This window comes from Myotis nattereri (assembly GCF_964212035.1).
Source record: "Myotis nattereri genome assembly, chromosome: 6".
Taxonomy (NCBI): Eukaryota; Metazoa; Chordata; class Mammalia; order Chiroptera; family Vespertilionidae; genus Myotis; species Myotis nattereri.
This window is the reverse complement of record NC_138081.1, coordinates 45,968,881-45,992,926: the sequence shown is the minus strand read 5'-3', so window position 1 is coordinate 45,992,926 and position 24,046 is coordinate 45,968,881. Positions and strand designations below refer to the sequence as shown.

Genomic DNA, 24,046 nt, shown 5'->3' with positions numbered 1-24,046 from the left:
GGATTTCAAAGATGCTCCCCATGGAAATGGCAGCACAGGGAGTCACACCCCGGCCCCTACTTGCTGCACCAGGAACAAGGTTAACTCAGGAAAGCCCCAGTCTCACAGGCCCACCCTGGTGTTTAAGGTCACGTCTGAATGTGTAACTATTGGCAAATATGTATTCTGGAGCAATGTCAAGTTCAGAGCAGGAGGATATACTGCTTGGAGCTAAGGGTAAAAGACGAATGGTAGGAGAACTCCGAATAATTGGGGGCAAACACCCTCCTCCAACCCATTTGTCCATCTATTATTCCCCGCGGGACTCAGATTTGGTGCAGGAGGCGGGGAAGGACAATGAGGAAGGTTAGGAAGAAGCTCCCTGGGATGCTGACACCCTCGACCTCATCCTTCTAACCCAAGGACAAGCAGGGCTGGGTTGAAAAGAAGGTCCTCTCCAAAACTGGGCGCAGGCAGAAACATACAAAGTCTATTTGAAGAATGCGAAACCATCTATGATCCCCTGATGGCAGAACCCACTTCCATTTAGCCTCCATTCCCTTTCGCTTTCACTAGCAAGGGGAGTAGTCTCCCACCTTGCAGTATTTCCTCGAGTGGAAATCGCTTAAGACAAAACTTCCCTTCTTCACGTGCACTCCCAAGCTTTATTTTGTAACTGAAGGAAACGAGTCAGCCCCGTCACTTCCCCACCAGAGTGTTTTCTTTGCAGGACTAAGCACACCATTATTGTGTGAGGGCTGGAGCAGCCCTGCCATCCTTGCCAATCAGAGGTTTCCATGAGCTTTGGCTTTGAAATCGCCTCCTCCCCCAGAGGGTTCCGAAGCACAGCCACCCCGCCCACCCCCCTCCGCGTGATTTCCACTCAAGTTTTTCCTCCTAGAACCCCTTTCCCGTTGATTTCATTTTTAAGCCTCTTCAACTCCTTTCGCAAGGAAGCAGGATATAATTCATAAACCACAGTTATATACAATGTCGACATTCAAATTCCCACGGTTGGGGGGAGGGGGAGGGAGCTTGACCGAGAAATGCGTTCCTTATTAAGAGGCCCAGGGGGCAGGCACCAGGCACCATGCCCAGGCGACCCCCATAGTTCCCCGCCCCCTGCCCCAATCCCGTCGCCTGTGTGCCTGAGAGCAAAAATACCCCGGGCAGACCGCGAGCCCCTGGTCTGGGGTGGGGGGTGTGGGAGAGCCGGGAAGCCGAGGTCGGCGGGGTCGGGCGCGCGCCCCTCACCTGGTGGACGGACGGTGCGAGCAGCCGCGTCGACTGGGAGAACTGGGGCGTCCCGCTGGCTCCCGGAGTCTCTCTCGGAACCCGCTCCTTTTTCTTGCAACACCCGGCGGTGGGGTACGCTGAGTCCCGGGGTACGGTCCCCTCCAGCGTCCTGTGCCCGCGCCGGTGCCCCTGGGCTGCGGCCAGACCGAGCGAGCGGGGCGCACGGGGCGGCGGGCGCTGCGCTCCGCCAAGTCCGGGCGCCCGGCTGCGGGAGGCGAGCGCGGGGAAGAGCAGCAGCAGCGCGCGCCGGGCTATTAAATCAGCGCACGGGCTGCCGCTGCCCCGCGCACCACGGAGCGGAGAAGGGGCGGGCGTGATGAAAAGGTGGGTCGGGTGCAGGGAGGCGGCGGTGGTGGAGGAGACCTGGAGGTCGCAGCTCCGAGCAGCTCAGGTCCTGCCTGGACTGTGAACGAGAAATTCTGGAGCTGATGGCGCCCTCAGGGCTCCGGGTTGGGGACGCTAGAGGGCAGCGCTGTCCACGCTATAAACCTGGCCGGGGTTTGGAGGTGTGGACAAAGGGTCACACCTCTGGAGCGCACTGTTCGCTGCGGCTCAGGCAGAATAAGGGCCAGTTAGTGCAAGGAGAGGCAGACTCCTTTGCCTCTTCTGGGGCCAGCCTGAGGAGGGGAGAGGGGGGAGAGGGGAGTGGGGAGAGAGGAGCTGGCAGGTTTGGACTTTGCCTTTGCAGCTCCTCCAGGCAAACCCTCTCTCTGCTCTGGGGTGGGTGGGGGGGTGGGGGGGGGGGAATTACAGTTAACTTCCAGTGGATGCTTAAGGAGAGGGAAGGGAAGAAGTGTAACCAGACAACCAAGGGGTCCGGGCTGCCTGTTACTACCTGAGCCAATTAAGCAGAGACAGGGCTGAAACATACTTGAGCGTTTATACCAGTAATGCCGGCTGTATGGGAGAGCAGCAGGTCACCCACAAAAATCTGCTCTGCCCCTCCCCATCAGCCAGCTGCTTATATTGGGTAGAAGGGAAAGTGAGAATTACAGGCATGGGAAAGTAGGCAGGGTATAATGGTTACAGGTTACAGGCAATGCGGGCTGAGAGGTCAGAGAGGGCGGGTGCCTCCTGGTGCCTCCAGGACCAGATTACAGGCAATAGGGGCTGGGGGTTGCAAAGGGTGGGTGCCTCCGGGACTACATTTATTTCAGCCACGAGGTTGTAAATCCTTCCATAATGACAGGCAGTTCTCCTCGAAGGAGGATGGACTGCGTTCTGTTAGTTCATATGTCCCAGGGCATAGGACTCCCAGCCACGTTAGAATGTGCTTTCTCTAATCACAACAGAACAATCATGGTTAACAGAGCATGATTAATATTTCTTATCATTATAGCCGCTGTAATGATAATATAGCTAGTCCCCAATATTCTATTTCTGCTCCTAAAAGAAGGCTATGAGGAACACATGGAGAAAATTAGGGAGGGGGGAAGTATGAGGGGGCAGAGAGGTGGAGCGAGCAGAGAAGAAAAGGAGAAGGGGTGGGTGGTTGGGGCTGATATTTCAGGTTGGCTGAGGGCTTCCTGCTCTTCCTCCTATTCCGCCTGCTTAGGCCAGAGAAGGTAGCTTGGGAGGGACCTCATATAGAATCATGGCACTGCTGACAGGAGCTTCTGGAGGGCTCGTTGGTTACTTCCTGTCAGGAACTTGGGCGGCTCTGAAACCCTGAAGTTTTTGTTTTTGTTTTGTTTTAATATTTTTATTTTTATTGATTTCAGAGAGGAAGGGAGAGGGAGAGAGATAGAAACATCAATGATGAGAGAAAATCATTGATCAGCTGCCTCCTGCACGCCTCCCCCCCCCCCCCCCCCCCCCACTGGGGACTGAGCCCGCAACCCAGGCATGCGCCCTTGCCTGGAATTGAACCTGGGACCCTTCAGTTCTCAGGCCAACACAATATCTACTGAGCCAAACCAGCCAGGGCACCCTGAAGTATTATGTAGGTAGATTCCCTGGTATTTTTTTTTTTGGAGGGGGGGACTCAAATTATTTGAACTAGAACCTTGGCATATGGGAGAGAAGAGATGGGGAACCATAGAATGAAATAGGAAATCTGATTCAAACAATACGTTATGTAGACAGCTTGCTACAATCTCTGGATTAAAAGGACCCTGGAATCTCTGTAGATAACCCATGTTGTTCCCCAATTCCTGCCTCACATTTGCCTTTCTTGTGTGCAGCCTTATTACTGAACTGAGAAGGCTTTCTCTCTTTTTTTGGTAACTTGGCAATTGTAAAACAAATGAAATCCTACTTCAATTCAGAAAGCAAACATATGTGCCCTCTTACTGCCTTCTGGAGTGCCTCTCAGCATCGGCAGGGGCTGGGTGGTGGGTGTGAAGGGAAATTTTGCTGATCAAGAGAAAGGAAGGTTGGTAAACTGTAGTTTTGAATCGTGATTTGCTTCTATTCACCCTACTACACAAAGAGAAAAGACTTAAGTGGACCCAACAGGAGGATGGGCTGGAAGGATGTTTTCCTACCAAAGAAAGATGTTGCTTCCAAGTCATTATTTTGAAATGTGTTTGATGATAGAGATGTTATATAAAAATCAACAGACCAAGAATCACTCCTCATCTTTAAAAAGAACCTCCTAGGATCAAAGTTTTTAGATATCTCAGGGGCAAGTAAGGACACTGGCAACTCTGGAGTCCTTCCAAAAGATGAAGGAAATTTGAGTTCATTCTGTTCTTTTTTTAGTAAATTAGCTTGCCAACTCATTGGTTATTGCAAGGTAAGCAACTATAGAAGCATATATGAGACTTGGAAACTCTTCTGAACATACCTCAGAATACCTTGCCTTCTCAAGCTATTAATTAACTTCTGGGATATATTTTACCAGTATTAATGAAAGTCAACATCTGCTTAATTAGGAGCTGATAATTCAATTTGTGGCTTGTTCATTTGAATTTCCATGGGGCTCTATGAGTGCTTTAAGATTGTAGGTAGATGTAAATCACATGCCAATTTCATAATGAAGAATTCCTTGTCCATTAAAAAACATCTATAAGGATTGAGTGGAGCCCCAGGCACATGGCCTAACAAATTCATCAACTTGCAGTGAGAACTCAAAAGTCATTATGAAGGAATTAATTGATCAAATTTATTCATTCATTCAAATAATGTTGGTTAACACCCACCCTGTACCAGGCATGAGACAGCTTCTAGGAATACAATAAAGAAGATATAACTTCTTCTTTTACTGATTGTAGGATCTAGTGGAAAGACCAATTCATAAACTAGTAAATCCAATCCAAAGTAATGATTTGGAGAAGAGGGAGGTCAGGGTGCTATGGGAAGCACAGAAGGGGGCGATCTAAACCAGTCAGGAGGGTCAGGGATTATCAGCTGGAGGTGGGGGCCCCGTAGTGTGTGTATAGGAGGAGGGGTGGTTGGTAGTGGTGGGGAGTAAGAAAATGATGAACATGGCTCCAGCTCCAAGACACATCCTAATCACATTTCCTAGCTTTCCATTTGGATGCTGGAAACGTACTTTAGTGTCTGAGGAAATAAGCATGCATATGGTGCATTTCATGAGAGAGTTAGTCTAGAAGCTTCATAAGGTAGAGACTGTGTATGGCCTGTCCATATCACCAGTCCAGAAAAAAGTCAAGACCCTAGTAGACATTTGCCTGTGGTTTCCCACCTCCATCATGGAAGTGGGAATAAAATGGGAAGGGAAGGAGTTGTGGTGGGAGGAACTCACACAATCCTAGGTGCTCTCCATGTGTTATCCCACCAGATATTGCAATAACCCTAAGACATATTTTTTTTTAAAAAAAATCTCTTTTACTGTTGCTTTCAAAGAATGAGCTTCAAATTTCATTCTATGTCTGTGGTGTGACAAAGGCCAGAGGGAGATTATGAAATGTCTATAGGTAGCTTTCTGCATTAGTCCACTGTCAGTAAGTTATGCTATGGTTACAAATTATAACCCCCAGATATCAGTAGCTTATGATACATAGCAAAGTCTTATATCTTGCTCAGAGTACATATTAGCTATGGATTGGCTGTAGACATGGGCCTGGGAATGACAAAATATTGTGAGCATATTATTCAGTTGACAACAGTTATCAGCAAAACCTTTGAAAAAAGACATTTTCTCTTTAAAATATTTATTTATTGACTCTATTAGCTAATGGTGTTCACCAACCTCATAATATAGGGAGCAAAATAATGAATCTAGGTTGGTTAACTTAATTGATTAGAACATGTCATTAAGGTCCAACCATTACGAAACAGTTGGCCTTGCACTAAGAAAAAGCTCCATTCAGTGGCCACAAACTGGCTATTTCTTCATGTTGGCACATGTTAATATTTGTTTCCATAAGAAAAGAAGACAGACAGACTAGGGCTGTCAGGAGCAATCTAGCATGGAACAAAGCCGCCAGCACAAGTATGGACGGTGGCTCATCCTCACACATTTCCTGAGAGCTTGTCTGGAGGTGTTGGCAGGGGAACAGCTACTCTAGTATGCCTTTGACTGGAGAACGGTCCTCTCCTCCATGGGGGAAGGCTGTCCTCTTCGACCGAGCCCACAGCAGTGAGGGAGGAAGGGGACACCAGCCTAGCCAGCCAGATCAGCCCAGTCAACGCTGGCAATCAACGGGTGACAGAAGTCAGCCAGATCTCCCTCACATTCGACACCATTCTTCATTAAAAGTGATCGTGAAAAACAGCTCACTCGGTTAAAAGTGGGAATAGTTGACACATTTTCACTAAATATTTCTTGAACACCCCCAACCCGGAGTTCGAAAGAGGTGTACCTGGTCCCTGCCCTCCGGGCGCTCAAAGTCAAGGGAAGTGAAGGCACTTTCATGAGTTACTACATGAAAGTGCTGGGGGAGCAGAGGAGCCTCTGTGGAGGAACTGGGGCCGACCTGGGCTTGGAAAGGTGTTAGAGTATGACTAGGCTCGCTCAGTGTAGGGCTAATCTTTCTGCCTCATGCCTGTCTCCCACCCTCTGGAAAAGGAGGACCCCAGGGGTAAACACTTTGCCTCCAGACAAGGAGTGGTATGTGGCCGAGGTGAGGTTTGAACACATGACTGGCTCTAAAGCCTGCTCTTGTCTATTCCATGGCAGTGTGTTCCAGGGGTGGGCTGAGGGGGTTCCAGGAGAGCTGGGCTATGGAATGAGGAGGCTGTGGGACTCAAGCTCACCGAGGCGGGGGATTTCTGTGGGAGTGTCTGGTAGTGAAGGTGTGTATGTGTTAGGGGTAGTGGTGGGCCAATCACAGAATCCTTAACATGCACACAGCATTATTTTTTATTAGTCATATTATTTACTTTGTGTATTACTTTGAAAGACATAACTTCCAAAGCACTTTCACTGTTTTCACAAAACCTAGCAACTTCAAATAATTTGTGCGTTTCTTTAAAGCATGCTTTGCAATGAACATATTAGGTGATAATGACCCTTTAACTTTATATTTACTTATTTAAATGCCTTTATTGAGGTATAATTTATATAACATAACATCACCCATTGTGAGTGGACAGTTCAGTGGTTTATTAAATTATAGAGTGACGGGGCAGCACCACAATCCAGTGGTAAAGCGTTTCCATTGCCCTAAGAGGTGCCCTCCTCCCCTGCTCCCACCCCCTGTCCTAGGCAACTGCTGATCTGCTTTTGGTCTCTTTAAATGTGCAGATTGGTGGGGGTAAGTAGGCAATATTTTGTGTCTGGCTTTGGGTCCCTCCGCACATCGCTTGTAGCAGTACTTCCTATCAATAGCTGAATTGTTTTCCATCGTATGGATTCGGCACCTTTTAAAAAATCCAGTCACCAGTTGCTGAACATTTCTATAAATCCTTAACTTAAAGTAGCACTTTTACATTTACAAATCACTTTGACTTACATTATCATGACTCACGGGAAGAGTTCAAAGCAGGTTGTTATGCTCATTTTATCAGGATAATAAGAATGGTAAGAGTAGCTGACATTTATTGAGCTCTTACTATTTGTGCCCTACACATGTCTGTGTGTGTTAATTCATTTAATCTTTGCAACAACCTTATGGGGATATAGTCTCATCTTTGAGACTGGTATACTGGTTCCAAGAGGTTAAGTTCTGCAATCTTTGCAGCCAGTAGCTAGCAAAACGGGGGTTGAACACCAGGCAATGTGGCACTAGTATTGAAGCCTAGGGAAGTGAAGAGATGACTTGACTTATCCAAGGCTATGGCTGGTAAATGGAGGTGTTTCTCCACTCTCAATATAAATAATAAATTTGGTATAAATTTATTGATCAGAGTCCAGAGAATTGTAGACACCTTGGACATTAACATACAGTATACCTTATTTCTGTAGAGATGCGGATACCACCTGAGAAAAGGAAGACGTGCACGACCTTTTCTGAAGTCACACATCTGGTCAGAGGCAGGGCTGGATTCGATCCCAGTTCTCCTGACTCCAGCGTTGGTACTTTTGTCATTGGCTTCCTTCTTAAAGATCGATACAAAGCCTGATGTGATGGGAGACTGAAAGAGTGAGATTGTATCGAGGAGAAAGATCCTGAGGCAGGATGGAAAAGCATGGAGGAGACAACTGCTTTTCTTCGAGTTTGGGACGCCAAGAGTGCATGTCTGACAGAGCCCCCAAACCGACTTCAGTTCCAGTGGCTTCTTGAATTCACAGGTAACGACTTGGCTTGAGAATTCCAAGGGTGCCCTGTGTCTATACTGAGGGAGTTGGCCACAGTCTTTTCAGAAAGGGTTAGTATTTTTAAAAAGTTTCAACATTTAGCTACATCATTCTCTAGAAAATATTGTCAACAAGTACCTTCCAAAGTGAGTCCCTGGAAGGAAAACAGACCTGGTTTTCTACAAGAGCCCCTCTCAAATGTTCAGCTCCAGGAATTTCAGATATTATGAATGCAGTGCTGACTGTGGAGTAATGCAATATTTTACCTTTCTCTCCGTGAATTTCCAACTCCTTCCCTCCTCCTCTCCTTGTGGTAAGGCCCCTAGGGTTGCAGCTTAAAGGGTCCCTCCCTTGGGAGATGGTTCAAGCCTGCCCCTCACTGCTTGCCGTACTGCAGGAGACAAAGTCTGCAGAACTGACTCGCTCCAGGCACCAGCCTCTCCCTTCATCAAGGCCTCATCAGACTCTCTGCTTTACATCCCAGGCTTCCGAGGCACAAGTTCAAAGCTTGGTTTTTACCTCCCACACTCTTTTCTTACCAAGAACAGGCCTATTCAGAGATTTGAGTTATTCACAGAAATTACCTTTTCCGTGCTATCCCTACAGGGGAAGATTTGTAGCATTTCACAGAGGAGGCAGCATTTAGGGTGGTCTGGAAGGAATGATGAGTATGATTGGACAAGTTTTAGGGAAATCACATTCCAAGCAGAATGGCAATTTACAATAGGAAATGTGTGAAATTCATTTGTATCATGAGATAAGATGTTCAGAGAATAAAATAGTTCAGCATGACTGGCCCTGGGATATGCATTTCTGGCTTGGTTTATGCTGTGGAAGTTAAGCCAGAAAGAAGAAAAACCCTGCCTGAAGCTGCAAAGAATACAAAGGGCCTTAATCTGGATTAGATCATAGAAGGTCATGACTGTAAGCAATGGAAACCAGAGCAACTGCAATAATTACATGTGAAGTCATAGGAATTAGAAACATGCCAGAGGTTGTGGGTAGATACTGTGGAGAGATATAGGGAAGAATGTGAAAGAAACTTAAAAAGGCAAAATCAATAGGATTTGGTGACTAATTAGAGATGAGGTGCAAGAGGGGGAAAGGATGTTGGCATTTTCACTTGTTTCTAGGCTGGGAGACAAAAACTATGTTTTTAAAATGCAAAAGTGAAAAGAAAGTAAACAGATGAATCCAGAAGGCCCTTTGAGTACCAGTATCAAGAGGTCCGTCGCAGATCTGTCGGGCAGGCAGCATTAATTCTGGGGCTTCCTGAGGGTTTTGTCTTGCTCGGGTGTACACCATCTCATTGTTGGACCAGAGAGTGACGAGTTTCTTGTTCGTCAGAACATTTCTACCACTGATTCTAATTCAGCACTCTGGTTAATTTAAGCCCATTTTCTTGGTAAGAAAAAAGGTGGGTGGGGGATAGGCAGGTTTAGAGAGAAGAGGACATTTCATTCATTACTTCTATATTTTCTGAGGTGGCACAAAGGTTCCCAGGCTTGGCTGTGCATCAGAATCATCTGGAGAATGTGAAAATAACAACAACGAGACCCAGACCCTGCCCCAGACCTTCTGAATCAAAATCTCTGAGCCTGTAGCCCAGAAATCTGTGTTTTGCAAAGTCTTCCCCAGATGACTCCTTAATGTGTTAAAAATAAAACCAAAATATTGCTAAAAGACTCAAGACACAATGTATTTTCAAGAAAGTAATTTTGTCTTAGAATAGGTTTTCTCAAACTGTTCATACTATGCAGTCCTTCTCTCATCCTGCCAGACATCCAGTGTTTGTCTTAGTCTGCTCAGGCTGCCATAAAAAGAAAAAAAAGAAAAAAAAGCAGCATAGACTGGGTGGCTTAAACCAGGGGTGGGCAAACTTTTTGGCTCGAGGGCCACATTGGGTTCTTAAACTGGACCGGAGGGCCGGAACAAAAGCATGGATGGAGTATTTGTGTGAACTAATATAAATTTAAAGTAAACATCATTACATAAAAGGGTACAGTCTTTTATTTCAATAGTTTTATTCATTTCAAACAGCCGGATCCGGCCCGTGGGCCATAGTTTGCCCACGGCTGGCTTAAACAAAAGGAAGTTATTTTCTCATGGTTTTGGAAGCTGAAAAGTCCAAGACCAAGGGGAGGGAGGGAGGGAGAGACAGAGAGAGAGAGAGAGACATGATAACCTGATGTCTCTTCTCTTTTGTCAGGGCTCCACATTCTGGACTTCATTTAACCTTAATCACCTCCTTAATGGTGACATTTAACATGTGAATTTTAGGGGGACAGTTCAGTCCACAGCAGTGGTCTACAAAGCCAAGCTTAGTGTCATAATGAGATTTTCAACAACAATAGCTCACACACATGCAAAGTGTTTTCTAGTTTCTCTTCATTATGATTATTAACACTTGTGTCTTTACTTAACACTGTTTTAACACATTTGCAAAGCAGAAATTAAAAAAAAATCAGTGACATCAAGAAACATATTTCTTTAAAAAGTGTTGAAGTGATACAATCAATTATTAGGGCATATCAGAGTAATACTAGTAGTTTAGAATAGTAGAGTAGTCCCAAGTCTTGATTCTTGAACCACTTGCACAGAATTATATACTTTTACAATTTGTTTAGGGATTAAAGTAATCATTTTGTAATTCAGGTAAAAATATTTTAAGTTAGCATATGATATTAATCATAACATACATGTAGCAGAGTTGTGGCAAAACCAAGATCCAAATCAAGGGTTTCTGAGACAAATTTCATGTTGTTTCCCAGTTCAGCCTGATTCCCACTTCCCGCCATTGTTATAACACAATATAATCTTGTTTCCTAGAGTATTATAACAGAGTACCACAAACCAGATGACTTAAAACAATAGAAATTTATTCCCCCACAGTTTCTTAGGCTGAAAGTTCAAAATCAAGGCGTAAGCAGGGTGATGTTTGATCTGAGACTTTGAGTAGAATTCTTCCTTGTCTCTCCTTAGCTTCTGGCGGTGGAGGGCAATCCAGCCCCTGACATCCCATGGCTTACAGCTGCATCACTCCAATCTCTGCCTGTGCCACCCCGTCCTCTCTAATAACCTCATCTTAACTGTATTATGTCCGCAAGGATCCTGTTTCTGGATGAGATCATATTTATAGGTACAAGTTATTGGGACTTCAACATATTTTTCTGGGGACACAATTCAACCCATAACATCTGGTAACCCAGTAAGAGCTTCTGAATTTCTGCACCAGACAGTCGCCTTTGTCTCCACATGAACACACTATGCTAGCCCACGGAGGACACTGCCCTGGAATGTAGAGAACTCATTTTGAAAAATGACTCATATTTGAAAAATCTTTAAACTAAAAAGAAAATGTCTAGTTAATTTATATTTGATGGCTTTTAGAAACAGAAAGTCTTATTTTGTGGTGGAAAAAAGGTAATGGGAATGCTCACCTTCTTTATGAGCTTAGGGCAAGCCGATCCAATGCCTGTGTTCAGAAGGATTTTCATGTATCTATGGGAACACAAACTCTGGAATCATGGAGTTAGAATTTTTGTTCTCAGTATAACCATGGACATAGAGCTCGATGGTACCACTGATAGTGGGTTTCTTCTATTTTTAAAGTTTTTATCAAATCTCTGCAGTGTGCAAGGGCTCTCACAGAACAAATCTGATGCTGTCTACCTTCAAATGACACTCGCCGTTGCTTTCTCTCTAGAGGTAGAAAAGCACCAACACAAACTATCTTTGCCCTTGGCAAAGCATAACTTCAAAGGGTGTACTGTACCAAATAGGATAGAGGTAGAAGATAAACAGAGAGAAGGGGGAGAGGGGATATAAAGTAATAAACAGTAATACTCCTATTGCAGTCATGTTCAGATAACTTATTCCATTGCTTAGAGAGGCATTGATAATACTTTTTTGTTGTCTCATTATTTTTAATACTCTCTTTACACTTGAATCCATCTTTGCTTCTAACCCTTTTTTAAAGCCAGGACTGGTGTTACCTCTCTGTGACCCAGCTTCATGAACTGGTAGATAAAATTTATAACGTGGAGCTGACAGTTATGAGGCCGAGATGCCTGTACAGATGTGGGTATAATGGTGGTTCTAAGTCACCCGAGATTATGCCACACTTCAGTGTCACGTCTAAAATTCAGATTAGTCATAGTACATTGCCAGATTGAGGTGACACAATCTGATAGACATAAATGAGACCAGATAAAGACAATATTCTGTATCTTATCTCAAGTAAGACTTTACAGAGTACTATACAAATTGATACTAAAAATTCAAGGTTGCTTAGGAAGCTTAGAAGAGCTTTTGCCCTTGTATTTTGTTAGTCATTTTCAATATATTCATAAATAGCCACTGGGCCATGCATTTGAACAGATTTTGATCTAGATGGACAAGTCACAGATCTGACTCTTGATGTTCCTAGAAGCACTTGAATGCTGACCTACTACCAACCAAACCAACCAACCAATATTTAAAAAGTCTCTATTGGCAAGGATCATGTAGTCGGGCTAGTCTGATTCTGTAGAGATACAAATGGAAGAGTTTTCCAAAAAAGCAAAGCTGACCTTGTTCATCCTGCCATCGCAGCCAGTGCTGGTGAGCACTGAAGTGGCTTGCTAGCTTAGCCACTGATTTATTCCACTTTGCTTATTCACTCTCCTTAGTTGAACTTATGGTGCTTGCTATGGGCCTAGCTAAAACCAGGATTTAACTTTGGGCATTGTTATATAACTCATACAAAAAACCAATTATTTGCAAACATCACCCATTGTTTTTTACGGGACAAAGTCCAAATGTCTTAGCTTTGCACTCAACACCCTGCCCAAATGTATCCCTTTACCTGTGCCTGAAGCTGCAGCCAAGCCATCCCCTTGTTCTTTGGACAGGTGCTGAGCTTTCTCTACACCAACCCTTTGTGTATCCCACTTGAAATAAATCACAGTTAATTTAAATTCTACCCATCCTTCAAGGTTATCTCCTTCATGAAGTCTGTAAGCGATATCTCTTCAATTGAGCCTTGCAATGATCTCATCTCAGATTCTAGGGGATTTATTTGAAAAAGGCAAACCAGACTTTAACCTTGGCATAGATGCTTTCTTCTGAAGATACTTTTCCTTCCCTTGAAAAGAGTTGAAGACCAGCACTCAAGTCTTTTGGCTCCAAAAGTATCAGGGATTATGAGGTAACGTTGCATTGGTCAGCAGTGTATTGGTCCGGAGGGCCCAGCCAGAAGAATGTTCTGGTTTAGTGAACTTGTTGTTAGTTCATTCAAGCAGCTAGACATCCTGATCTCCTCCTGGTCTTAGGAGGAAGAAAGCCAATAACAGATTTCCTCCTTTGCAGCATTTCTGAGATAACTGATTTAGGGTAGACCCTTGATCATTAGTCGCAGCTGGTTTTCCTCTGGAAGATAGAAGTCAAGGAGTCAGGACAGTTTTCATGGTCACAGCCCTGGGCTGCTTCCGCGCTGTAACCGTTCTCCTGTAGATACGTAATTCTAAAGCCTGAAGAGTTCTATCCTTTAGCTTAGGCTTTGGTGTGCTCTTCAACACTCTCAACTTCAAGGCTGAAGTTTTGAGGACATTTGAAATAATGGCTCCATCGGGAAGTCACATCTTCGGTCTTGTCATGACCGGCAGATGCACTTTCCATCTGAAGTCCCTTTCAGGCTGCCGTCGTACAGATGCTTGTTACTGCTGCTCTGGTTGAACACACAGAAGCAGTGGTTGCTCTTCCAGCTCAGAGGCCTCTCATTCACCTTGAACTGCGGGCCTGGGCAGAGAACGCTTTCCTTGCTAGGGAACTAGGATTCTATGAATTTCTTTTAGCCTCAGTTTGCAGACTTGATAGCTGTGGTCTGAGTTTATTCCTCCCTTGTAGGTTCTGCTAAAAGTGATGAGAAAGAGCCAACACATGAATTGTTATGAATATTCCAACCATTTCCCTGAACACTGAAGTCTTGATCAGCACATGGGCATTCTTCCAAAGTACAGAGGCAAGTATTTAAGCGTTTTGCTACCTCATTCTAAGGATCGCCAGCTTCCCAGATGCTTTGCCTCCACTAAGCCTTGACATATGTTGGCTTAAGTTCTTAGTAGCACCACACTTTCAGGTATCAGGTTCTGTATCACTAAGATTTTATTTGGCTGCTTATAAGAAAAACCCAAAATACATAGCGCAAGCAATATAGAAGTAAAAGAAGTCTGGAGGCAGGCAATTTGGGACCAGAATTCAGTCTACCATTTGTCCACTATGCCATCCTTTCTACTGAGATTTCACCTTTTTTAGGTAACCTCATGGTACAAAGTGGCAGTTCCAGACATCTTGTCTGAATTTTATACAGAAAGAATGCAGGGAGCAGAAGGGCAGAAAGGATCTCCTCCCTGTTGAGTCTGCTTCCCGAAGCAGGAATAGGGAGTATAGTCTTCCAGCTGGCATGTTGAGGTCTATAATTAAACCAGAATTCTATTAGTAGGTAGAAGAAATTGGATATTGTGTAGAAAACTATCCCACTATCCTAATTATTTCTCTAGCATTTAACCATCTATTATGCCAAATACTAAAATATTTGTTAGCCTCTGAAGATACATCTTACAAATACAAAATAAAAATGCCCCAAATTATTCATGGCAAAATGACTTGTATTAGTAAAATATTGAAAACAACCTAAATATTCATTGTTAGATTAGTTGAACAGCCACAAAATGTAGTAATTTTACACCATAATAATGACAAGATCTTTATAAAACTATATAGAATGAATTCCAGGATATATTGTGAAATAAAGAAAGGAAAGTGAAAAAGGGGTATGTAGAGCAAACTACCCTTTTTGTAATAAAGAATAAATAAATATGAGACCCCACCCATACACATGTTGCTTAGTTTTTCTTTTTTTAAAAAAATATATTTTTATTGATTTCAGAGAGAAGGGGAGAAGGCTAGAGAGACAGAAACATCAATGATGAGAGAGAATCATTGATTGGCTGCCTCCTGCACACCCCACACTGGGGATCGAGCCTGCAACCTGGGCATATGCCCTGATCAGGAATTGAACCATGACCTCCTGGTTCATAGGTCAATGCTCACACTGAGCCATGCAGGCTTGGGCTGTTGCTTAGTTTTTCAAAAAGGAAACACAGCAATGACAAATTAGAAACTAATGAAACTGGTTCCATAGCAGGCAGGTGAGAATTGAGGAAGGGATAGGACTGGGAACTAGGATTCTATGAATTTATTTTTACATAGTTCTGACTTTTGTAATACTTCATATATTCATGTAATATTTAAAAAGCAAACAAATACTAAAACTGAATATAAATACAATCCATCCTTATTATGTATAAACTTGATATCATCATACACAGAAAAAGGAATTCAAGTAACTTTTCAACAGTGTTTTGATCATAGATACTTAGAGGAATATATTCCAAAGGACAAAAACAATTACAAAACACTCTTGAGCTCTTCTTAGGTTTGCTGTTGCTAGTGATATATTTTTTTTTTTTCAAATTATTTTATTATTATTTTTTTTTTTAGTATTTTTTTTTTATTGCTTAAAGTATTACAAAAGGTATTACATATGTGTCCATTTTATCCCCCCGCCCTAGGCTAGTGATATTGATGTCTCAAACTATTTTGCTTGAGTAGTAGGACACAGCAAATGAGTAAATATGTAGATGGGGGGGGGGTGATAGAACAAGAATTTTCATTGTGGGAGAAGGGGACTACAAATATGGAATGGGAGAAGTTAAGGAAGAACCTTGGGATGTTGGATTTGAATTAGAGATAGCAGCACTGCTGGTTACTCAAAATAAAGATCCATTGAGTAAAAGTAAAGGAAAGAAAAAAAAAATGGGTTAAAAATAAGCTGGAATTAGAACAAAGATTTTGTATCCATGAATCTTCTCATTAATCTTTAAAGATCCCAAATTTTACAGTGGTATAGCCTGACACATATATGTTACCAGGCCTTGAACATGAACAGAGAAGGCATTGTCAGGGTGGACACATCCACCCCTTATCTCTGGGAAACTCTAGTATCATTTCTCTGGAATTCCATTGTAAACATTAGAGGAAGAGATGGCTGGCCTGAGAGGCTCAATCATACAACTTAGGAGAAAAAACGCAGCGGGTAACACTTTGCATCAACACCAGACCTTAATTACCTACAATTGGTTGTGAATATGACTGATTTAATGATAATTCCTTGACATACCCCACACCTAATTATTATCTTGTTTCTGAGGTTATAACTTACTTTTTGAGCTTGTTTAATACTGTCTTTTCCAGAATCACACCACAGCAATAATGGCAAATACTGACATATCTATATTAAAATAACTCTTCAAATAGTATTTTAATTTAAAATCATTGATTTGTATCCACCTTGGACACAATAGTGAGGAAATTCTCTCATGGTGAAATGATTGTATCTCTTAGAAGTGGGGAGGAAAAAAGAGCGGGTGTGAAGGGATTTAATGGGGGAACGGTGGCCCCATTTTCTCTCCAGGAGTACATGAGGATGACACGGTGCTTCAGAGTCCTGGTGAGCTGTTATTTATTTAGTTTTATCTAATACTCTGTGTTTACTTCCTTATTGTCCTAGAGCAGTGGTTCTCAACCTTGGCTGCACATTAGAATCACTTGGGAATCTTTTTAAAATCCTGATTTCTGGGCCTCATCCTCCGGAAATTCTGTTTCTTTGTTATGGGGTGGGGCCACAACATTAGTAACAAAGAAACAGAATTTCCGGAGGATGAGGCCCAGAAATCAGAATTTTAAAAAGAATCCCAGGTGATTCTAATGTGCAGCTAAGGTTGAGAACCACTGTCCTAGAGTCTTTTAAAGTCTTGGTGAATTTTCAGGGTGTTTTTTTTTCTTTTGTGTTGTTGGTTATGAGTGGTGGTCAATACTTGAAGCCAGCAAGGTGGTGGCAGGAATGTTCGAAGGGGGATCTCAAGATGAGAGCTGGGACTCCCCTCTCAACAAGCTTGCAGTCATTGGCTGGTATGTTTTAAAAGAAAGGAGCAAGCCATCATTCAAGACATGGGTGAACAGCCTCAGCTTACTCATGTATGTACAGCTCAGAAAAGATGTTTATCTCTGCTTCTAATATAATTTAAAACCTGAACCATTGAAAATAAGATTTTAGTTTTCTGTTGCTATAGAACTACAGTGCTCTTTTAAAAATATTCTTTCATACTAGCAATAATGAATGACATGTTTTATGAAATTAGATTCATGTCAAATAGTCAAGGTACCTTGTGATTAGAAGACAGCCTGGCTGTAATTACTTTGACCTAACCATTTCTTCTCCCCTGCCAGACAGTATTTCATAATAAATGATTCCTACCCAAATCACAGTATTGTAGAGAACGTTATGTTAATTCACTGTCAGATTCCTTAGACAAATTTTTCAAGGTCTTTGACAATAAGAATTAAATAGAAATGAAATTAAATAAACATAAAAAGAACTTGTATAAAAGATGGTATATTTTTATATATTTTTAAATTGATTTCAGAGAGGTAGGGAGATAGAGATAGAATCATCAATGATGAGAGAGAATCATTGGTTAGCTGCCTCCTGCATGCCCCACACTGGGGATTGAGCATGTGCCCCAACTAAGCATGTGCCCTGATTAGGAATAGAGCTGCAGCATCCTGGTTCATAGGTCGAGGCTCAATAATTGAGCCACTCCAGCTGGGCTAAAATATGATATTTTTAAAACACAGGATTATTATTTTTTAAACATTTGGATGAAAAATTTCAAGTAACTGTCTAAAGCACTTCAAAGGGGATAAGGATTTCAAAGACACATCTAATCTTTAAGTTTTAACTTAAATATCATCTACTTTAGGGGTCTTCCCTGAGTTCCTATGCTATCTGACAACCATAGCTTGCTATCTGCACCCCACATAGCACTTCTCACTATCTACTCCCTAATATGGCTGTATAGATAAAATAATTTTTCTTATAAAATTGTAAGTTGCTTGAGGATGGAATCCATGTCTTAATCACCTTTGTTTCTCACTTCATATAGTGAGCACAAAAAAAAAAAAAGAAATGATTGATTGAAGAACTATTCAAATGACCTATTTCACAGAAGAGAGGTCTATAAACTTTGCCTATAAAGGGCCTCATAGTAGCTACGTAGGCTTTGTGGGTCATATGGTCTCCGTCTCAACTACTCAACTTTACCATTGTAGTGTGAATGAAGCCATAGATAATGTATAAAGATGAGCATGGTGGTGTTTCTATAAAAAATCCTATATAATAAAAGCTTAATATGCTAAGTGTCCTGTTGGCTGGTCGGCCATTCAACCAATCAAAGTGTAATATGCAAATGATATGCAAAGGCTGCTCAACTGCTCACTATGATGTGCACTGACCACCAGGGGCAGACAGTCAACCGGTTGACCAGTTGCTATGATGTGCACTGACCACCAGGGGGCAGATGCTCCAACCGGTAGGTTAGCTTGCTGCAGGGGTCTGGCCAATTGGGACTGAGCTGAATGGGCCGGACACGCCCTGCAGCCCTCCCCCAGCTGACCAACCTCCTGTGTTCCTTCGCGGCCCCGATTGTGCACCAGTGGGGTCCCTTGGCCAGCCTATGCCCTCTCACAATCCAGGACCCCTCAGGGGATGTTGGAGAGCCTGTTTCGGCCCAATCCCTCAGGCCAGACTGAGGGACCCCACTGGTGCATGAATTCATGCACCGGGTCTCTAGTTTATTTATAAAAATTGTAGGTGGGTAGGCTGGATTTGGCCCATGGGCTGTAGTTTGCTGACCCCTGTTGTAGAGCCTGTATTCATTGGATCTTCATATAAAAATATGTTGACAATTTTATAAAATAGTATAAGTACCCCTCAGTTGTAATGGTACAATTCTCCCTGACTCTCTTGAAGCCCCTCTTCTAAAACACACACACACACACACACACACACACACACACACACACACACTCATGCTTCTTAGATGTCTGGTGATCTTTGGATCTCTCCTCATTTATTTATTTATTTTTTTCAGTGTCAATGGCTGTTAATACCAGTTTTTATTTTAAAAAATATTTTTTTAATTAAATCTTTATTGTTCAGATTATTACATTTGTTCCTCTTTTTTCCCCCCATAACTCCCCTCCTCCAAGTTCCCGCCCCACCCTCTGCCCTCACTCCCCACCCACTGTCCTCATCCATAGGTGCACGATTTTTGTCCAGTCTCTTCCCGCATCTCCCACACCCCTTTCCCCCCCAAGAATAGTCAGTCCATTCCCTTTCTATGTCCCTGATTCTATTATGATCACCAGATTATTTATTCACTTGATTCTTAGATTCACTTGTTGATAGATGCATGTTTGTTGTTCATAATTTGTATCTTTACCTTTTTCTTCCTCTTCCTCTTCTTAAAGGATACCTTTCAGCATTTCATATAATACTGGTTTGGTGGTGATGAACTCCTTTAGCTTTTCCTTATCTGTGAAGCTCTTTATCTGACCTTCAATTCTGAATGATAGCTTTGCTGGATAAAGTAATCTTGGTTGTAGGTTCTTGGTATTCATCACTTTGAATATTTCTTGCCATTCCCTTCTGGCCTGCAAAGTTTCTATTGAGAAATTAGCTGACAGTCGTATGGGTATTCCCTTGTAGGTAACTGAGTTTCTTTCTCTTGCTGCTTTTAAGATTCTCTCTTTGTCTTTTGCTCTTGGCATTTTAATTATGATGTGTCTTGGTGTGGTCCTCTTTGGATTCCTTTTGTTTGGGGTTCTCTGCGCTTCCTGGACCTGTAAGTCTATTTCTTTCACCAGGTGGGGGAAGTTGTCTGTCATTATTTCTTCAAATAGGTTTTCAATATCTTGCTCTCTCTCATCTTCTGGCACCCCTATAATTCTGATGTTGGTACGCTTGAAGCTGTCCCAGAGGCTCCTTACATTATCTTCGTATTTTCGGATGTTTTTTTCATTTTGCTTTTCTGGTTGGGTGTTTTTTGCTTCCTCGCATTTCAAATCATTGACTTGATTCTTGCGCTCCTCTGGTCTGCTGTTGGGAGTCTGTATAGTATTCGTTATTTCAGTCCATGTATGCTTAATTTCAGTTGGTTCTTTATCATAACATCGAGGGTCTCATTAGATTTCTTGAGGATCTCACTACATTTATCGGCGGCTTCTAGACAGTTCTTAAGAGACCTTAAAAGTGTGGTTCTGAACTCAATATCCTCCATTGACAGTTTTGTCCTGTTTCTTTGTCTCCGCATTTTTTATGCTTTCTTGGTGCACCCTAGTGGTCTTTGTGCGCAGTCTTGTTGTAGTTAAGCCTTGATTGTTGTCGGTCGGCAATACCGGGGGTGATTTGACCTCCAGGCTAACTGGCTATGAGAGTCAGCTGTGTCTGCAGTGGGAGAGCTTCTGTGCTGGATCTCTAGGGCGGTGCTAATCTAGCGTTTGCCTGAGGCTATCTGGCAAATGGCTCTGGGCATGGCTTGGGCGGGGTGGGTCCCCGGGGATCTACAGGGCGGGCCGGAGCAAGCAGTTATGGCTGCTCTCAGTTCCATCCCTAGGGGCTCTGCCTCACAGAGTCCCAGCAACCGCTGCAAACCTCGGAGAGAAAGCTGCCTTCAAGTTCCGACCGAAGCCAGACAGTCCCACTTCTCCCGTTTGAGTCTGGGTCCCTAGAGACACGCCCGGATCTGGAGCTCAGAGTCTGAAACTCCCTCCCGATTGAAAACAACAACCGCACCCTCCGCCTCCAGCCTGCTCCGCGTGCACTCCGCACCTTAGTATTTCACTTCAGCACTGCGCCTCCTCTGAGTCTGGGTATGATATTCTCTTTCCTCCTAGTTGTAGAATTTCCACTCAGCCAGCCTTCCTGTGGTTCTGGATGATGTCCGTTCCGTCTTTTAGTTGTTTTTTGAAGTGGATGTTCGAGGCAGCAATCTCCGGCGTTAACCTATGCCTCCATCTTGGTTTCTCCACTCTCCTCATATTTAAATGAGGGGTGCTGTATAGCTGATTGAAGCTATCTGCCTGAGGGCATGGTCTGTTGATAGTTCACTTCATTGCTGGGAGACCTGAATGGGACATTTCATCAGGAAATTTAGATGGTATCTTTAGGTTTTCTTTCTTGAGCTGATAAGATTCCCCGGAGAAGAATCTTCAATGCTTACATATACCAGTACAAGGGATGGGGGAGGGGGAGTATAAGTAAACACAATGAGGAAACTGTGGTAAAAGTCTCAAAATATGCTTAGTCCACATTACATGGAGAGAAAGAGCCATGAACTTACCATGAGACTGAACATTTTGCAAGCATAAGTGATATCCCCTTTAGGTTGTGCCACCACCTAGCCTGGCATCTGACACAGGGTCGATGCTCAGCAGATATCTGTTGGGTAATTGGAGGGCATAAGGCTGAGAAAGCTGGAAACGCTATTTCTCTAGACCTCATCATTGGGAATCTAGACATCTGGTCTTCTAATTCTATTATGTTTTCACATCTTTCTTAATTGTGTGGATGAAAAAGGGGCTAAATGCTAACCTGACAAGCTCGGGAAGGCCTGCTTAGCAGTCTTGCAAACTCAAAGACCTAAAGTAACCACAAAGGATGATCTGAAATGAAAAGTTTAACTATGGGTAGTCACCTCCTGGGCTGGTATCTTCCCTGACAAAGGTCAATCTTTACCTTTACAAGCCTATTGTCTTTTTGCATCTAAGATAACATACCTGTGAAATGTCTGGGTAACTTGTAACTTCCTTTTCTTTTTTTGGACCCCACAACCTAATGCCCTGGGTGCCAGGATAGATACCACAAATCCCCTGATTTTTATTGAGTTAATTGTTGACTGTTAACTATCCTGTACCCACCTAAGTAAAAGAGGTATGTGTCTATCATTTTACTTTTTATCTAATCCCAGAGGTTTCCCCAATTTGCTTTCTCCCACCTCCCTAACCTATCACCAATGGATTTCATGTAACCACTTATGTCTCCTTTGATTGTAATGTATAAACAAACAAAAAAACAAGGTGAAAAACCGCCATTATCTGGAGCATTATCCCAATATGTTGGGATTCTGCTTCCCAGCAATTGTGGACAGTTTAGCTTAAGTAACCTCACAAAATTCTTTACAGGTTTGGATGTTTTTACATTAACAAGTGTAATATGAAATGAGAATGAACCCATACTTCTTACATGTATGTCTTATTATGGGGCTTGTCATTCTCCTAATTCTAGGAGAATGAGCAAAAATAGGAAAATAACTATGTTCAAGTAAAATGCTGATTTATACTTGTTCTTTAATTAATTTATATTTTTAAAGTACTGTATACTTGTTGATCAACTGTTTTAAAACCACTTACAATCATTACTTAAAATTAATTTAGGGTACTTTAAATTTACTTAAGCAGTTTCTCATCTATTCTTAATGATTACTTAATTCAATTAGATTTTAACTATGTGTCAAATAAAATGGTAAATTAGAACAACTCCATTTCCTTTCCATAGTCAGCTCTCTTCCATTTTTCACATGGGTGTTTCCCACATTCTCTACTTTTCTCAAATTTTCCTATGTGCTCCTCCTACTCTCTTCTCAATACTCTGCGCAGATAACGTTTCCTTCTGCTTTGAATAGAGATTAGTTGTGAGTAAATCTACTACAAACTCATTGCTCCATTCTTACACCCTCTTTCCACCTTCCCTTCTGTGACAATGTCCCTCCTGCTCTCTAAAGCTTATCCATCTACCTCTGCTTGGCGAAGTTTCCTCTTTCACTTTACACCTCAACTCTGACATACAATGTCTCTCTTACATCTTTTTTTCTTTAATTATTTGTTATTTAAAGTATTACATCTGTCTCCTCCCCCCCACCCCCGCCCCATTGACCTCTCCCTGGCACTCCCACCTCCCAGCACATGCCCTCACCACCCTAGTGTCTGTGTTCATTAGTGATGCTTATATGCATGCATACAAGTCCTTTGGTTGATCCCCCTCCCCGCCCCAACCCTCTCCAATTCCCTCCCCTCACCCCCACCCACACACACACACAGCCTTCCCTCTGAGGTTTAATGGTGTGTTCAATGTTTCTCTGTCTCTGGATCTATTTTTGTTCATCATTTTATATTGTTTATTATATTCCACAAATGAGTGAGATCATATGATATTTATCTTTCTCCGACTGGCTTGTTTCACTTAGCATAATGCTCTCCAGGTCCATCCATGCTGTTGCAAATGATAAGAGTTCCTTCTTTTTCACAGTAGCATAGTATTCCATTGTGTAGATGTACCACAGTTTTTAATCCACTCATTTGCTGATGGGCATTTAGGCTGTTTCCAAATCTTAGCTATTGTAACTTATGCTGCTCTGAACATAGGGGTGCATATATCCTTTCTGATTGGTGTTTCTGATTTCTTGGCATAGATTCCTAGAAGTGGGATCACTGGGTCAAATGGGAGTTCCATTTTTAGTTTTTTTAGGGAACTCCATACTGTTCTCCACAGTAGCTGTACCAGTCTGCATTCCCACCAGCAGAACAGGAGGGTTCCTTTTTCTCCACATCCTTGCCAGCACTTGTCATTTGTGGTTTGTTTATGATAGCCATTCAGACAAGTGTGAGATGGTACCACATTGTCATTTTGATTTGCATCTCTCAGATAATTAGTGACTTTGAGCATGTTTTCATATGTCTCTTGATCTTCTGTATGTCCACTTTTGAAAAGTGTCTATTTAGGTCCTTTGCTTATTTTTTGATTGGATTGTTTATGTTCCTTTTGTTAATATGTTTGAGTTCCCTATAAATTTTGGATATTAGACCCTTATCAGCTATAACTGGCAAATATGTTCTCCTGTGCAGTGGGCTTTCTTGTTGTTTTCTTGAAGGTTTCTATTCTGTGCAGAAGCTTTTTATTTTGATGTAGTCCCATTTGTTTATTTTCTCCTTAGTGTCCATTGCCCTAGGAGATGTACTGGTAAAGATATTGCTACGACATATGTCTGATATCAAGCTATATTACAAAGCCACTGTTCTCAAAACTGCCTGGTACTGGCACAAGAACAGACATATAGACCAATAGAACCGAACAGAGAACCCAGAAATCGACCCAAGCCATTATGCTCAATTAATATTTGACAAATG

At 42.6% G+C, this 24,046-nt stretch overlaps 1 protein-coding gene and 1 long non-coding RNA gene across 3 annotated transcripts in view; one reads left to right on the top strand and one right to left on the bottom strand.

Moving 5' to 3' along the window:
* HTR1E (5-hydroxytryptamine receptor 1E) overlaps positions 1-1,551 on the bottom strand; it is a 75,009-nt gene extending 73,458 nt beyond the window's left edge. The window contains exon 1 of the mRNA XM_081094012.1: positions 1,234-1,551. The gene's annotated coding sequence lies outside the window, so the exon portion shown is untranslated. The remainder of the gene's footprint in view (positions 1-1,233) is intronic.
* Positions 1,423-24,046, top strand: part of LOC308521163 — a 205,204-nt gene continuing 182,580 nt past the window's right edge. The window contains exons 1-2 of one of the 2 annotated variants that reach the window (XR_013996141.1): positions 1,423-1,599; positions 7,589-7,915. This is a non-coding gene — a long non-coding RNA (uncharacterized lncRNA). Of the gene's footprint in view, positions 1,600-7,588; positions 7,916-24,046 lie in introns of those variants that run through there. The other variant, XR_013996140.1, reaches the window with a different exon arrangement.